At 46.9% G+C, this 18,420-nt stretch overlaps 1 protein-coding gene across 4 annotated transcripts in view; it reads right to left on the bottom strand.

The window, feature by feature from the left end:
* LOC143928076 (coagulation factor XIII B chain-like) overlaps nt 1–18,420 on the bottom strand; it is a 1,173,165-nt gene that overhangs the window by 467,468 nt on the left and 687,277 nt on the right. The gene's annotated exons all lie outside the window — the stretch shown is intronic.

Genomic DNA, 18,420 nt, shown 5'->3' with positions numbered 1-18,420 from the left:
GGAGCAAAAGTCTGAGTTCAGATCGAAGAGCGTCTAGCCTATGGGCTGTCTTGGGGCAAGGGGTTATCTTGTTCTGACTGTCTAGTGAGTCAATATCAGTTAGAATTCGGTCAAGCCTAAGAGACCTCTGTTTTTTAAGTCTAGCACTAGCTTGCAGTAAGATGCCTCTTATGAAGGCCTTATGTGCACACCAAAGAGTCATTGGGTCGTTAACCGAAACCAGTGTTAGTTACAAAAAATTCTTTGAGACTCTTATGAACTTCTACCATTTGTTCATGTGAACCAAATATGCCAGCACTTGCCCTCCAGACCCCAGATACAGTATGAGTGTTCCCCTCCGCCACCACTACTGATATGGGTGCATGATCAGGCCAAGATATACCGTGTATGGCGGAGGAGGACACTGCTTGCAACAGAAATCTATCTACCAAAATCATATCAATTCTTGAATACATGTTGTGTCTGGAGGAGTGAAAAGAATAATCCCTCTCAGTAGAGTGCTGACACCTCCAGACGTCATACAACCCCTCCTCCTGCAGTAAGTGCCGCAAGGAGGGAAGAGGTCGACGAGATCTGGTGGTCGTGTCCATTCGGAAGTCCACAGTTATGTTGTAATCTCCACACATCACCAGAGCTCCTTGTCGCACTTCTCTTACTTTGGTCAGCAGTCTTTTGAGAAATCTAAGTTGGTGGGAATTGGGAGCATAGAGGTTCACAATAGTGTAGATCTTATTATTAAGAGAACCTATTAAAATTATATATCTGCCCTCAGGATCGGATATGGTGAGGATGTGTGAAAAAGCAATCGAGTCTCTGATAGCTATCACCACACCTTTACGTTTTTGTGAGGCAGATGCAATAAACAGATGTGGGAAATGCTTGTTGCGAAAGGGCGGTGGGTTACTAGCTAAAAAGTGCGATTCTTGTAGACAAAGTACATCTGCCCTCAACTTCTGGGCTTCTTTCCAAACAGATGCTCTTTTGGCTGGGTGATTTAACCCATGCACATTAAACAAAACTATCTTAACCATCGAGAGCAGGAGTGTATGATGAGTATGTTAGTCCTCATACCTTTCTTGATTGTAGAGACATGCGGAAGACGTGTAGGCGTCCTGGTCAATCTGGTACCACATCTCTGGCTGACACATCTAGAGCATCGCAGAGTCCATCTCATGGGAAGGAGGGGAGGGGTCCAGGGGGGAGAAGTAGCATAGTAGAAAAGGGAAAAAGAAGCAACACAAATAAAGAAAAAGTTAGAAATCCAGAGTGTAGGCTTAAGCCACGAAGGTAAAAAAAACGATTCAGCATGGAATCTGTAGGCAGTGATCCTGCCCATCATATAACTGGGGGGAAACACTAACGTTCATAAAGGTCCGCAGGTACCGAGAGCAACAGCATGAAAAGAAGTAGTATTCAGACAAAAAAAAGGTCCGGGTGCTTCAATTGTTGCGATTCAGACTTTTCTTCTTGCGTGACACCACCTGCCAGTTGTCTGGCGATGAGATTTTTGATAGAGAGGCCGGAGCAGGGTCAGCTTGTACGGGGAGAATGTTCCAATGTTTGAGTAGCTCCAGACCATCCTCTAAGTTGTCAATCACCGTTGTATGACCTTCCCTGGAGATAGTAAGCTTACAAGGAAATCCCCATCTATAAACAATGGCATGGTTGCGAAGTGCTTTAGTTATGGGAAGCAAAGCTTTCCTCCTCTGCATGGTGTGCTGCGACAAGTCTGCGAAGACTTGGAGGTTGGCGTATCGTTCCGGGGGTTGCTTATTGGTACGGAAGGCGAAAGTGAATTTCTCCTTGACCTGGAAAAAGTGGACCCTCAGCAGAACGTCTCTCGGAATGTTGTCCGGGAGGTGCGATGGCTTCGGAAGGCGATGAATTCTGTCGATCGCCAGATCTGAGGCAGGCAGGTCCGGTAGGAAGGCCCCTATCAGTTCCTGAGCATATTGGAGTAATTGAGCCGGTAATACCAGTTCCGGGACGCCCCTCAGCTTAATATTGTTGCGTCGGGACCTGTCCTCCAAATCCGCGACTTTAGCCTTTAGCCACGCCACCTCCTCCGACTGATCGTTCTGGGCATCTACTACTGCATTTATAGTAGAGGTGAATTCGCCCATTTTGTTTTCGACATGGTCGATCCGCGCGTCCACAGCATTAAGATCAGATTTGAACCCCCGCATACAGTCCATTATGTCAGCGTGCAGGGTGCTACGCAGGGAGACCAGCATGTCTTTTAAGGTAGTGTCGGACACCGGTTGGTTCGATGTGGGGAACGAATCTATGGTGTCCGAGATTTCCCTGGTGTCATCCAATCGTTCCCCCTCTCCACTAACCTGTATTGCGTCAGGATCCTCCACCATCCGCGGCTTGGACTTCGCTGGACTGAGGGAGAGCGGTGTGGACATACCCGGGGATCCACGAGGTGAGCGGTGGTCCGGGGTAGGAGCCTCTGAGCCGGAGCTGCTGGAGGCCGAAGGCGAGGCGGCGCCGGCGCCATCTTGGAGTAGGCCTCGAGGATTCCGCGGGAAGAATTGCGGTAGTTTCTTCAGTTGCAGTAAGTTTTTGCGCTTGCGGGTCATCTCTGCTGTATGTGGAGGCGATACAGCTTCGGTGGATGCCAGTATCAGGTCGAGGAAGCACTCCGGAGTATGAGTTTAGCTCTCGGTGTAGCGGAGCTACCGTCTCATGCGTCCATTCAGCAGAGCGGTAGCCACGCCCCCCAGCCATGGCTCAGTTTTATGAGGACCCCCAAAGCACTGCCAGAGCTGAATCTGCCCTGTTTGCGCTCCAGCAGGGCCGCAGACCGGCCGAGGACTATGTCACGGACTTTAGACGCTGGAGCGCAGACACTGAGTGGAATGATGCGGCTTTGAGGCATCAGTTCCGCATGGGGTTATCCGAAGGGCTTAAGGATGAACTTGCTCGAGTCGGCATACCAGAAACCCTGGAGGCCTTGATCTCCTTGGCAATCCAGATTGACAGTCGTCTCCGGGAGCGACGATCAGAGCGCTCTGCTCAGCAAACCCGCCCAGTTTGGATGACAGCGAAGGCCCCAACGCCTGCATCCCGCTACTTACCTCCGCCCAGCTCTTATCCAGCCTGCTCGGCTCCTGACACCTCTGAGCCCATGCAATTGGGACTAATGCGCCCTGCTTTACCCCCAGAAGAACATGCATGTCGCCGGCAGCAGAATCTCTGCCTCTACTGTGGTGGTTCAGGTCACTATGTCTATAACTGCCCTGTCAAGACAAGTAAGTGCCTATCTTCTGCTTCTACCAGTCTCTCTGCATTGTCTGCCAACTCAACCCACCTTGCTATTCCTCTTTTGCTACAGCTCCAAGGAAGGATGGTGACAGTCAACGCTATCATTGACTCCGGGGCGTGCAGCTGCTTTATTGATTCCATCTTTGCGGGCCAACAGGGCATCCCGTTACAAGACAAGATTCATGGACTTTCAGTTTTCCTGGCTGATGGATCTAGCATCAGTTCTGGGAAGGTAACTCAAGAGACTCTTCCCCTGCCTGTCATCATCTCCTCTCAGCATAAAGAATTCCTGACCCTTGATGTAATCTCCTCTCCGATGTTTCCGATCATCCTGGGCATACCCTGGCTCCAAGCCCATAACCCTCACATCAATTGGGTTACTAGAGAAGTCAAGTTTCCTTCTCCCTATTGTCTGAAGCACTGTCTAACAGACTCCACCAAGACTTCTGCCACCCTTTTAGGTGTAGACTCTGACCAAAATCTACTCCAGACTGTACCCAAGCATTATCACAAGTTTATTGATGTCTTCAGTAAGAAAGGAGCAGACTCTCTACCTCCTCACCGCCCCTACGATTGTCCGATTGAACTGCTCCCTGGGGCCGAGATTCCTTTCGGACGCATCTTTCCTCTGTCAGAAAAGGAGCAGGAGGCACTTAAGATCTACTTAGATGAAAACCTAGAAAAGGGGTTCATTCGCCCTTCAACTTCCCCAGCGGGAGCCGGAATTTTCTTCGTCACCAAAAAAGATCAGACCCTCCGACCATGTGTGGACTATAGAGAGCTAAACAAGATTACGGTTAAGAACCGCTACCCCTTACCTTTGATACCCGAACTCTTCCAGAGACTGAGGTCTGCTGTTATATTTACTAAGCTTGACCTAAGAGGGGCGTATAATCTAGTCCGCATTCAGGCCGGGCATGAATGGAAGACAGCCTTCCGGACCCGATTCGGGCATTATGAATACTTGGTAATGCCCTTCGGGCTCTGCAACGCTCCGGCCACTTTCCAACATCTCATTAACGATGTATTCAGAGACTTTCTTGATGTATTCGTGATGGTCTACCTGGACGACATCTTAATATTTTCCGGATCACTCGATCAGCATCGGGAGCATGTCCGCAAGGTCCTAAGCCGTCTTCGTCAGCACAGACTTTATGCAAAGGCTGAGAAATGCGAATTCGAGTTACGGAGCATCCAATTCTTGGGGCTAGTGATCTCCCCAACGGGCATTAAGATGGATCCCCAGAAAGTGTGTGCTGTGTTAGACTGGCCAGCGCCTCTGGATAAGAAGGGCGTACAACGCTTCATCGGCTTTGCGAACTTCTATAGAAAATTCATAAGAGGCTTTTCAGCTATAATTGCGCCCATCACGCAACTAACCAAACAAAGCTCTCGCTTCTGCTGGACTCAGGAGGCACAGAGTGCCTTTGAAGAGCTTAAAAGACTTTTCACGTCTTCCTCAATCCTCAGTCATCCGGACCCGTCTTTACCCTTCATTCTCGAAGTAGACGCTTCTGAAGTGGCTGTAGGAGCAGTCATCTCTCAACGTCGAGGTAACAAGGACCTAATGCACCCCGTGGGGTTCTTCTCTAGGAAACTCTCTTCTGCAGAGAGGAATTATGATGTTGGCCACCGAGAACTGCTCGCTATTAAAGCTGCCTTGGAGGAGTGGAGGTATCTGTTGGAGGGCGCTGCTCATCCGGTACTAATATATACCGATCATAAGAGTACCTAAGGTCTGCCAAACGACTGAGACCACGACAAGCTCGCTGGGCCCTGTTCTTCTCACGTTTCTTCTTTCATATAACATACCGGCCCGGATCGAAGAACGTGAAACCGGATGCGCTGTCACGTATGTATGACAATCCAAAGGACTCATCTGTTCCTGATACCATCCTGCCTGCCGGAAATTTTTTACTCTTACAGTCAGATCTTCTCTCTTTGATCAAAGAAGCATCCTCTGACTCCTCAAAACCCCCCGGGATCACTTTAATGTCCAGGGATGGCTTGTTCTGGAGGGGAAGTCAAATCTTTGTTCCCAAGAATGTGCGAGTCAAAGTGTTGTCCCTTCTTCACGATCATCCGCTGGCAGGCCACTTTGGGGTCCGTAAGACCCTTGAGCTCGTACGACGCACGTTCTGGTGGCCCAATTTGAAGGACTTTTGTGAGAAGTACGTCAGCTCCTGTCCTGTTTGTATCCAGAACAAGACGCCAAGAAATCGGGCTTGGGGACTGCTGAAACCCTTACCTGTGCCTGACAGACCCTGGAGAATGATTACCATGGACTTTATAGTCGAGCTTCCATGCTCTGAGGGGTGCTCAGCTATCTTTGTGGTTGTAGACCGGCTGTCCAAAATGGCCCATTTTTTACCCCTAAAAGGGACCCCATCTGCTGTGGAGACTGCCCGCATATTCATTAAAGAAATTGTGAGGTTACATGGAATTCCGGCAAATATAGTTTCCGACAGAGGAGTTCAGTTCACCTCACGTTTCTGGAGGGCCCTGTGTGAGATCCTGAAAATTGAGCTGGCCCTGTCCTCGGCCTATCATCCCCAAACCAACGGACAGACGGAAAGGACCAACCAGACTCTTGAACAGTACATTAGGTGTTTCACATCGTTTGTACAGAATGATTGGGTGTCCCTGCTGCCCTTAGCAGAATTTCCCTACAATAATGCTTGTCATTCAGCCACCGGTCAGTCCCCTTTTTTCGCCAATTATGGCTTTCATTTAACTTTTCTGCCTGACTTTCTTTCAGAAACCTCAGTTCCAGCGGTCCAAGAGACAGTGGAGTTCCTCAGCCATAATAACCGGGTGTTGCAGGAGGCAGTTGCTAAAGCCCAGGCAGACAGCAAGAGAGCCTTTGACCGGAGAAGAAGAGGGGAACTGACCCTACAGCTTGGCGACCAGGTTTGGCTTTCTACCGATAACATTAAATTGGCTTGTCCTTCCAGGAAACTTGCACCTAAATTTATGGGACCATTTCCGGTAAAGAGGAAAATCAATGAAGTTTCCTATGAGTTAACCCTGCCCGAGTCGCTTAGGATTCACCCTGTGTTTCATGTGTCACTGCTGAAACCTGCCGTCCCTGATCCTTTTCCTGATAGAGGAACTAGACCTCCAGAACCCATCTTAGTGGATGGAAACGAGGAGTATGAGGTGGAAGCCATCCTTGATTGCAGAAAAAGACAGGGACGTATTCAGTTTTTGATTAAGTGGAAGGGGTTTGGCCCGGAAAACAATTCCTGGGAACCTGACAGCAATATCCATGCCAGGCGGTTAATTCGTGCCTACTTATCTGCCCATCCAGAAAAGAGGGACTTGTTGGGCATCCGGAGGCTGCCCCTAGGGAGGGGGCAATGTCAGGGACTTACCAGCGATGGACAGGCACAGCTGCGTGCACGCATGCGCACGTGTGCTTCTTCTCAAACTGAGCCTCAGCGTGTTCACACTGGCAGGCGTCGGCGCGTGCTTCCTGCGCGTTCGCGTACGCGATCGCGGGTGGTGTGCGCGCGTGCGTTAGGCGCGCACGCGTGCGCGATAGCGCTATTTGCCGCCACTGAACGCTTAAAGGTTCTCCAAGTGCGCTGGTGCGGCGCTGTTTCGTCTCAGCTCCTGTGCATCTGACTACCTGATCCTGAACCTGATTATCTGCTATTGTTACCGACCCGGCTTCGTTTGACTTCTCTGCCTTCTCCAAACCCGACCCGGCCTGCCTGACCTTGCTACCACTTCTGCCTGTGATTCCGTTGCCGACCTCTGCCAGTTTTACCGACACTTCCTTGCCTGCTGCTATCACCTGTCTGCTTGCCTACTGACCCGGACCGTCCGATCCTGGTCCAATCTGCTGCCTGTTCAGTGTTCTGCTGTGCCTGTGGTTCCTCTCATCGGCTCCTGTAGCTGCTGCTTGCATTTCTCAGCTCTTCTATCAACTTCCAGCCGTCCAGTCATCCAGAGGGATCTCTTCTCTGCTATCAGTCCCAGCGGCCCTATCCAGCAGGCACTCCTACCCACTGTGCTCTCGAGACAGCTGTTCCCATTCCAGTGGCTCCTGAACCAGCGTTGTAAGAGAGGTCTCCTCCTACAAGTCAGGCTTCAACACCAGGTACCTAACAGGCCCCATGGATAGAAATGTTAAGATCTCTTTTAAGGTCAGATTTCTATCCTATTGCATCACGGGGGACCTATTCCAGAAACTTGTGGAGAGAGACTTGACCCGCTTAGCTCACAACAGTCATGACAGCTTTATGACAGACAATCTCAGTAGCTTTGAAAGGGTTGCTCTTAAAAGCTTGAATGGTGATGATAGCATAATCATTTAAAATGTAAATATAAAAGAAGTTATTCCTGCGCCTAATCAGGAAGAAGTCTAATTTTTGTACCGCTGCACACACTGAAAATGGGGTACTTGAACCCCAATTACAGGGTAAAGAAGGCAAGGAATAGTGATGCGCAGTACTAAAATGGGAAATTTAGCCTGAAAGGCTAATAGATTCTATAAGCACCAAGATTGTTGGGTAATAAGTATACTACCGCCCAGACTGGAAGGATGGTGTATAAGAAACCGATGTGCGTGTTTTGTGAGGGAATGGTAAGAAACCCTCACTACTATAACGTAATAGTGTTTGGAATAAGCATCAAGTGGATATAAAGGCATAAACGAGAAAAAATCCAATGATTAAAGCTAGTGATTCCCAATGCGATTTTTTAGAATTGGCAGAATCGTATAAAGTGACAGTGCTGGACAATGAGTAGGTCCGAGTAAATGTCTACTACATCATAAAGTGAATTAAATAATATCCATAAAGCAATCAACAAAATATATAGTGATTCCCAATGCGATTTGTTAAGGTTGACAAAATCGCATAAAAGTGCCAGTGCTAGACAGTAAATAGGTCTGTGGAAATATCTACTACACCATAAAATAAAAACAATATACATAAAACAGTCACTAACTCGATGAATCAATTTTGTGCAGAGAGTGGTTGGTTGTGACTGACAAAAATCGCATAAAGTGCCAGTGCCAGGAAAAGGTTATAGAAATAAATACGTGCGGGTGTCTTTCTACCATATAATAAATAATATCAGTACGGTGAGCAACTTAATAATACAATTGTGCAAAAAATGGCAGAAAATCAAAAAAACGCATGAACAATATTAGTGTTGAAGGAAGGGAAAAAGTCTCTCTAGAAATAATCCAAAAAAGGTTGTGCACAATACTTGAAAACTATGTAAACAAAAAGAAAAAATTATATAGATTGCACAATGACATATGTCAAAATGTGTCCATTCAACTTGTGGCGATCATACCAAAAATCGCATATAACAAGGAAATCGCATACGGTGCTGGTGTTTGGATATATGTGCACTATAGAGTAGCAATATAATCGGTGGTGGTAGTGGTGATGGTGAATATATCCCACGTGGTCCTGTGTAGTCGAGATATGGGTGTCCCCTTACCTTACAGCTGTAAGGTAAAAGCATATAATATATGTATCCTCAGGGTTCCTGGTAATCTTTATCCCTCGAGGTCCCGTTCCTGTGTCCCCAGATCCTGACGTCTCCTGCCTATTGCGCCGTGTTGGTCTTTTTAAATAGTCGCTCAGCAGTACTCAGCATGGGGGGGTACCTTGGTGACGTCTGTTCATGACGAAATGCGTCGGGACTTCACTGCAGCCTAATTTTATATTGAAAAGCGCTCAAATCCTCTGTATACATGTGAGTTTAATAATTTTTTATTAAATTATTTTTACGAAAAACTGAATTACACTATTGTGGTCTCTGCTTCTCTTTATATGTGATCAATTATCCATGTGGATCCATATGGGTGGAGATATGTCATCTTTGTGAACGAAATAGCCATACTTGAAATCCCTCTAGAAAGTGCAACACCGAAGGAGTTTACATATATCTACAAGCTTACGTGATCCTCCAAATATAAATTTGAGTAGGATCCATTAAGTCTGGTAAGCGCCCATTTCGTTTGGTGGAGGGATCTCACGTGGTGACTGCACAGTCTTTCTATGGAGGAGGTGTAGGATTGTTTACACATAATTGTGATTCATACACGGACTCTTTCTATTTTCCACATTCTTTCATAATTTTAATCTTCACTTTTTTGGATTGTTGTTTTTTGCTTTATAATTGTATACAGCAAATATTATTTTGCATGGTGTGCGTACCAGTTCACATTGATATTGTTTATTGAATATATGCATTTGTAATATTGGCAGTAAATATGCCATATTTTTAAAGCGCTACACTTTTCCATAATATTCACTATGTCACATTCCATACCTTGATGTTGTGTTAGCTGCTGTTTATATATTGTTTATATATAAGAATAGCGCAGTGTTTTGTCTTTCCAAAAAACACCACCCTAAGGAATGCAGCAGTGAGCCTGAGCAACCTGCAGCGCCAAGACAGGAAATTAAAACGAACACTCAGGGCTAAGGTCCCTGGTGGGCAGTAGTAAAGGTGTAATGGTGAATGTATATGTATGATGTGTAGGCTACAGGCGAGAAGATTGTGGGACGACAATAAATTAAAGTGGAGGGCCACCCTGAAAACAATTTTTTTTAAAAAAATTACAAAAAAATCTAAAAAAAAAAAAAAAATGAAATTTTTTTTTTTTTTTTACTTACCAGAAATGCCTGTTGCTAGGCACTTAATTCTAATCTTCCTCTTCCTCCTCCGCGGATATCTTCTGTCTTCTCTCTTCGTCGTGGCGTCTTCTGGGTAATGGGTCGCGCTGTGTTCTGGGAACTGTGTGTTCCAGAACACAGCGCGTCCCATTCAGAAAGTGATGCGGGACTCGCGCATGCGCAGTAGCTGCGGGACTCGCGCATGCGTAGTAGGAAACGGGCAGCGAAGCCATAAGGCTCCACTGCCTGTTTCCCTTAGAGGGAATGGCGGCGCCGGGACCCGAGAGCCGAGGGACGGGTCGGCCTCGGGCGGCCGACATCGCGGGCGCCCTGGACAGGTGAGTGTGTTTATTAAGTCAGCAGCTGCAGTGTTTGCAGCTGCTGACTTTTTTTTTTTTTTTTTTTTTTAACGGCCCTCCTCTTTAATAACGAAACCTCAGCCCGTATGGACCTTTAGACCTGACAGATCCTGGATGTAAGTACAAGCTAACGGAAATGCAGCGAACGAAGAGCAATAACATGAATGAAACGCATGACACAAGGGAATACGTAAGAAACATGGGAAACGTAAGAAATGAAAAAAAAAAAAACATAAAAGTTGCCTGAGACACGTAAATTGCAACTGACATGTAAAATACACCAGACATGTAAATTGCATCAGACACGCAAATTGCATGGGAAAATGTAAAACCTGAGAAACTTTATGAAAACCATATAAGAACCGTAAAACGTGAAAAAAACGTCAACCGCCTGAGAAATGCAAAACGCATAAGCAATGCAAACTGCATGAGAAACGCAAATTGCAAAAAAATCCGTAAATTGCAGAAAATTGTAAATTGCTTAAGAAACTATAATTTGCAGAAAACTGTAAACTGCATGAAAAACGTAAATTGCATGAAACCTTAAATCGCACGAGAAACCATAATCTCATGAAACGTCAACTGCATAAGACACACAAATTGCATGAGAACCGTAAATTGCGTAAAAAAACTAATTTGTAATAACCTGTAAAATTGCATGAGACCACAAATTGCATGAGAACCGTAAATTGCGTAAAAAACTAATTTGTAATAACCCGTAAAATTGCATGAGACCGCAAATTGCATGAGACCATAAACTTGCATGAGAAAACCGTAAACTGCATGAGAAACCGTACATGCGTGAGAACCGTAAATTGCATGAGGACCACCACCACCACCAGACGGACGGACTCCCCCCTCCCCCGGCAGAACCAGGCGACCGAATCCTCCCCCCTCCCCACGGCAGAAACACCAGGAGAAGGAGGCGGGCGGGAGAAGCATCTCCCCTGCAGCCACCAGGTGGACTACCCCCCCCCCCTCGGACAAACCCCCCCCTCGACAGAGGCAGGCGATTGAATCCTCCCACTTTCCCCCGGCAGCAACACCAGAAGAAAGAGGCGGGCGGGAGAAGCAGCTCCCCCGCAGCCACCAGGCGGACTAACCCCCCTCCCCTTGGCAGGCGATCGAAAACCTCCCCCCTCCCCCGGAAGAAACACCGGGAGAAGGAGGCGGGTGAGAGAAGCGGCTCCCCTGCAGCCACCAGGTGGACGAACCCCCCTCCCCTTGGCAGAGACAGGTGATTGAATCCTCCCCCTTCCCCAACAGAAGCACCGGGAGAAGGAGACGGGCAGGAGAAGTGACTCCCTCGAGGAGACAGGAGCCGCCGGCGGACGAACCCCCCTCCCCCAGCAGAAACACAGGGGGGAAGCCGGTGGCCGAATCCTCCCACCCCCCCTCCCCTCCGGGAGACAGTCGCTGATAGGGCAGTTGAACCCCCCCTCCCCCGGCAGAAGTGGGTGGGAAAAACAAGCAAGTGGGTACCCCCCCCGGCGGAACACGAGAAGAAGTGGGGTCAATGAGTGGAGCTGGCGGGGGACGAAACACCCCCCCCCCCCACCCCAGCATGACGAGGCAGGGGCGGCTAAAACAACATGGGGAGAGAGGGGCTGGCAGGTGGCCACTAGAGTGGGACAGAAGGCATACGGACGGAAATAAGACCCAGCAGATGCCCCCCCCGCCTGCACCTACCGGAACCATGAGCCCTGAGTCATGCCCCCTGCAGCCTTCCACGCTGCTGCTTAGCCAGACGAAACCGAAAGTAGTGTGTTAGGCTGACCCGGAAACGACCACACAAGAGCCAACGTCCACAAGAGGAGGAGGCAGATGAGGGCAGGCTTTATGCAGCCTGACTTCTCCCACAAACACAGGCTGATCTGCGATCAGCCTTACACTTGTGGAAGGAAGAAATGGTAAATGCTATTATGTTCACCACTCACCACAAAAACCAGCCCATTCTGTTGTGTAAAATAAGAAAATAACAATGGTACGCTAGGTAGAATTGTATATAACCCTTATATAGATTAAAATATCATTAATATACGAATACACACATATCTTTGTGGAGTATAATGGCCACGGCCTTTATTATAGGTTTTATTAATATTGTATAAAGCTATTTAACTTTTGAACTATAAAAGCAAAATAACATATTTAACATATCAATAACATCAGCAAAGCTTAGCTATTAAAAGCTCAAGCTAAATAAACAATAAGAGTCCCATAGGCTTATGGACAATGAGCACGGCACCCCCACCGGCCCACGGCCAACTCCACACTAGATTGTAAATTCATATTGAATATATGCAAAGCGATATCAGACAGATGAATATAATCAGGGCGATAAAGACCCAGTACACCGCCCTCCAATTCAACGTGTCTATAAGAAATACCTCCCAGAATAGGCATAAATTTAGCCATAGCTCGATTAACTTTTTTTCTGATTTTTTCAAAATACTTTAAAGAAGGAGAAAACCATTGGAAACGAGGAACGATTTCCAAAAAAAACAATAAACACTCAGGCAACAAAGCATGAAAGCATAAAAACTCAGCCTTCATGCTAGCCATTAAGTCCAAGGTAGGTCAGAAACCGATGTCATTTCCAGCTAAGGCTGCATTCACACCTGAGCGTAGCGCGTTCGAGCGTTTTTACCGGCGTTTTGTCGCGCGACAACGAACGTTTTGTCACGCGACAACGAGCGTTTTGTCGCGCGACAACGAGCGTTTGCATACAGCGTTTTCTGGCGTTTTTTAACTTCGGCATTTTTTTTTCAGCCAATAGGAAAAATATTTTTCATCTGCTTCCTGAGTACTGTACTTAATGTACTTCCGGTTCAACATTGTGCTCATGTACTTCCTGTTCAGCATTGTGCTCTCTGCGCCATATCTACTATAAGATGAGTGACGATGAGATGGCATGTTTTGTGGCAGCATCCGCTGTTGCCACATTTTTTCTGCGTGAACAAGAGAGGAGGAAGAAGAGGGCACGCAGATATTGGATACACCCCGTAATTGCCGATCGGGAAGAGAGAGGGCAATTTTGGGTCATGTACAGTGACCTACGTGCCCATGAAGATAAATTTTTGGACTACACCAGGATGTCCATAAAAAGGTTAGTCAAAATAGTTGAATTCATGATGTTTGACATTGTTCCTGTCTTATATTATAATGTCCACCCATAAACGCCATATTTTTTTTTTTTTTTTCACAGCTTTGATGAGTTACTGGGTTTACTCAGTAGCCGTTTGCAGCGAATGGACACCTATTTTAGGAACAGTATACCCCCTGTGGAACGACTAATTATCACACTGAGGTAATATTGTCATATTTCTATTAAATTTTTTAACCACTTACCACCTCACGCCAATGTACATCGGCAGAATGGCACGGCTGAGCACAAGCACATACCTGTACGTTGCTCAGTGCCCAGCCGTGGATTGGGAGTGCCCCGCCGGTGGTGCGTTCCTGACCCGGCCCTGAGCTCTGTGACCGTGGCCGCAGAACCAGCGGACCTGATCGCCGCTGGTGTCCCGCAATCGGGTCACAGAGCTGAAGAACGAGGAGAGATCTGAGTAGACAAACCTTTCCCTGTGCTTCCTACTGTGGCTGTCACCGATCGGAAAGCCAATCAGTGATGTCACATGCCAGGCCACTCCCACTAAAATAAAAAAACACATAATGTCATACATAAGACCTACACTACCCCCTAGTGGTTAACACCTTCCTGCCAGTGTCCAAAAATGTGTTAAAAATGTCCGATGTGTCTGCAAAAATGTCGCACTTACAATAAAAATCGCTAATCGCCGCCATTAAAGAAAAAAAAAGATAAAAATGCTATAAAACTATCCCCTATAAACGACATAAATTTTGTTTTGGAGCCACGTTGCACGTCCACGTAATTGTAGCGCCGCAGTGCCGAATCACAAAAAGGGTCCTGGTCCTTTGGCTGCAAATTGGTTTGGGGCTTAACTGAGATTAAAGCGGTAGTAAACACGTTTTTTTTTTACCCCTGCAAAGCAAAAGGCATAATGAACTAGTATGCACCGCATACTAGCTCATTATGAAATACTCACCTTAGAACGAGGCCCCGACATCTAGCCCGATCCACGTCGAGGGAGCTGACATGCTCCCTCTGCGTTTCTTCCGGGTATCGCGGCTCTGGCGCTGTGAGTGGCTGGAGCCGTGATATCGTCACTCCCACGCATGCGTGCGGGAGATTTCATTCCGGCCGGCCAGCCACTGCTGGATTTTCAGGCTGAGAATCCCCTTGTGCGCATGCACCGCTGCAGTCAGCAGCGCATACCGAGGGGAATATCTCCTAAACCATACAGGTTTAGGAGATATTTTTTTTACCTACAGGTAAAATTTATTATAGGCATTCCTGTAGGTAAAAGTCCCAAAAATTAGTATACAACCACTTTAATGAACAACATAATATGAATCATTTTTTATATGCCTAAAATAAACAGCAATCACACATTTTTAAAGCCAAATAAAAACTTTATTTTTTTTATTTAAAATATTACTGAAACATAACTTTTTCTGTTATAACTTTTTCTGTTCGTTTGTGCGTTTTGCACATATACAGCTCAACAAAGAAATAGAGCTAACGTAGCTCATGAATCAAAAAAAAAATAAAAAAATTAGAGACGATGGAATGTTTGGGAGGAGTTGTCTCCCTCATTGGGTGTATTCACCACATTCATTGCATGGCCATATTGTGACGAGTTGGAGGTAGAGGGATTCTCATTTTGCTGCCAAATAGAAGGTGGTGGTGGTGGTGGTGGTGGTGTTGGCAGATGAAAGTAATTTGAAGGTGGTGGTGTTGGCAGAGGAAGGTAATGAGAGGATGGTGGTGCTGGCAGATGGGGCGGGGGGTGATTTGCATAGGGACCATAAGGTGGCGGAGGCTCTGAGGACCTATATGTGGGGGTTGGTGGTATAAAAGTCGCAATATAGCGTATAGTACCTGCCAACATGTCTGCCTGGAGTTCTGATGGTACCTTCTCCATCAGACCTTCCAGACATCTTGCAGAAACCTGCACATGAGACCTGTTGCTGCTAATTTTTTCTGACATACTGGTCATAATGTCCAGCATGCGGTTGAAGTCAGGATCAGGAGCCTTCCTTCTTATTGCTCTAGCAGGTACTTGAGCAGAAATGGATGGTGGGGACGTCTCATCTCGCAGATGTGTCTCAGATGTAGACCGTGCTGGAGTCGACAATTGGCTCTCCAGATCTCGGCCTCCTTGATCACTTGATGCTTGGCTTGCTTGCTGACTTTGATCACTTGACGCTTGGCTTGCTTGCTGACTTTGATCACCTGATGCTTGGCTTGCTTGCTGACTAGCATCTGTGTCCAAATCCTCATTTGGATTACTGTCCTCCCAGCAGTTTTCAGTCCTGAAAATAGAATTGAATTATAACTTTCTCTTTAAATTTTGTTTAATGACATTCGTGCACAGATGATAGCTTACCGCCCCAAAGCCAGCATTGGCCGAAGGAATTCCATTTCTTTTGCATGCAGATAATCTCTCGGAGCACATGCCCCAGATCCACTCCTAAATTCCCTTTGCAGTCTTAGATGTCGAGTGTAGGCATCACGTATACTCTTCCACTTTATTTTGAGCTGTTTAACTGTTAAAAAACACATTAAAATATATATGTTTATTTCTTTGTAGGTACCTAGCAACCGGACAATCTTTAGCGAGCATACATTATGCCTTTCGAGTTGGGAAATCGACAGCAAACTACATAATTCGGGACACTTGCTCTGCCATTTACGACATACTAAAGGATATTGTATTCAAAAAACCGACAGCGGAAGATTGGGCAAGGATCTCGGATGTTTTCTGGCAACGCTACAACTTCCCCAACTGTGTTGGAGCCATCGATGGGAAACATATTCGTATCGTAAAGCCCATGGGTAGTGGAAGCCAGTTTTTCAATTATAAAAAATATTTTTCTTTTGTTCTAATGGCAGTGGCTGATGCCAATTATTGCTTCAGCTACATCGACATTGGAGCATATGGTAGCAGCGCTGACTCTGCCATTTTCTCACATTCAACATTTGGACACCTGCTGCGCAACAATGCTCTGGACCTTCCAGAAAACAGGCCACTCCCTGGCACAAATGGCCCTCCCCTACCCAGTGTGTTTGTTGGAGATGAAGCCTTTGCTCTGAGTGAGCATCTGCTACGGCCTTACTCGGGGCACAACCTGACGGAACATAGGAGTGTGTTCAATTATAGACTTACTCGAGCACGTCGCGTTGTGGAATGTGCATTTGGCATATTGGCCAACAAATGGCGGGTACTGCACACTCCGATTGGTCTCAACATGCAAAATGCAATTTGTGTGGTCAAAGCTGCATGTGCCTTGCACAATTTTGTTCGCCAGCGGGATGGATATGACTTTGAGGACCCAGTCCATGAGAACATGGAAAGGGCTCATTGGACTGGTGTTCGTGGAAGCAGGCAAGGGACACAGGTCAGGGATCAATTTTCCTCCTACTTTATGTCACCAGCAGGACAGGTCCCATGGCAGCTTGAGGCAATCTAATAAACTTTATTTCTTTGTAAATACAACCATAGTATATACTATGCTGTACTGATTTATTATTAAAAATGCTTGGATGTATTGACAAGAAGTCCCATGTTTTTTTTTTTAGAAATATAATTTTTTTTATGCAGTATCCTACCAATATCCACTAGGGGTCAGAGTGTGTCATCATGTATTTAGGACATTATGATAATACTATACTCATACTCCCATGCATAGTCCCCTTTCACACTGTGGCATTGTTCAGGCAGAAGCAGTGAAGGAGCAGTGTATTCACTAGCTAGCGCACCGCTCCAGTGTGAAAGCCCTCCGGCTTTCACAATTGAGAGAAAGGAGCCGGTATAGCACCTGAAAAAGCGACTCCTTTCACTGCACTGTGAAAGCAGGAGTGCTGGAGCGGGGCACTAGCAGGACGGTAAAAAAAGTCCTGATAGCAGCATCTTTGGAGCGGTGAATACCGCTCCTACCCATTGAAATCAATGGGCCAGCGTGGCTATACCACTGGCAAAGCGCCGCTGCTAGCGGCCGCTAGAACGCTGGCAAAGGGCCGTTGCAGCGGTGCTTTGTGTGCGATTGCGACCCTTTGCCAGCGTTCTAGCGGCGGCTAGCGGGGCTGTTTTAACCCCCGCTAGCAGCCGAGAAAGGGTTAATGCAGCGGTGCTTTGCATGCAATTTTAACCCTTTTCCGGCCGCTAGCGGGGGTTAAAACTGCCCTGCTAGTGGACGCTAGAACGCAGGCAAAGGGCCGCAATCGCACACAAAGCACCGCTGCAGCGGCCCTTTGCCAGCGTTCTAGCGTCCGCTAGCAGGGCAGTTTTAACCCCCGCTAGCAGCCGAGAAAGGGTTAATGCAGCGGTGCTTTGCATGCGATTTTAACCCTTTTCCGGCCGCTAGCGGGGGTTAAAACTGCCCTGCTAGCGGACGCTAGAACGCAGGCAAAGGGCCGCAATCGCACACAAAGCACCGCTGCAGCAGCCCTTTGCCAGCGTTCTAGCGTCCGCTAGCAGGGCAGTTTTAACCCCCGCTAGCAGCCGAAAAAGGGTTAATGCAGCGGTGCTTTGCATGCGATTTTAACCTTTTTTCGGCCGCTAGCGGGGGTTAAAACAGCCTCGCTAGCCACCGCATACCACATACGAAATAACGGAAAAGCGCCAACCCACCAACACCCGCACTGTCCCAGTGTGAAAGGGGCCTTATAATGTACTAATCAATCTATTATGTCCCTATTGTGGTTATGTTTGCAAGGGTTTCTCTTACCTTTCTCATCCTTCACATGGCCAGTTAGGTCTGCCCAGTTTGGAAAAAGTTGGATGGCAATCTGATTCCATGCCCTTCTCTTGCTCGCTCGCAGTTTGTAGCATGGATCTCTCGTATCATATAGACAGGGGTGCTCCTTCACCGTTCTTATGAACCTCTCCTGCTCTAGGAGACATACTGTCTCATCCAGTTCTTCATCCATATTCATGTTCTCCATGTGAGCTAAAAATGGTGATCTGTGCACTTCCTGTGTATTTTTTTATGTCCTTTATGTCATTTCCTTATTTAAATTATGTAAATCATATTTTTTCTTGAGCAGATACAGCGTCAAA

Source organism: Lithobates pipiens, unplaced genomic scaffold (assembly GCF_037356315.1).
Source record: "Lithobates pipiens isolate NorthernLeopardFrog02 unplaced genomic scaffold, aLitPip1_a1.2 Scaffold_23, whole genome shotgun sequence".
NCBI classification, from domain to species: Eukaryota; Metazoa; Chordata; class Amphibia; order Anura; family Ranidae; genus Lithobates; species Lithobates pipiens.
This window is presented reverse-complemented; position numbering and strand designations above follow the sequence as displayed.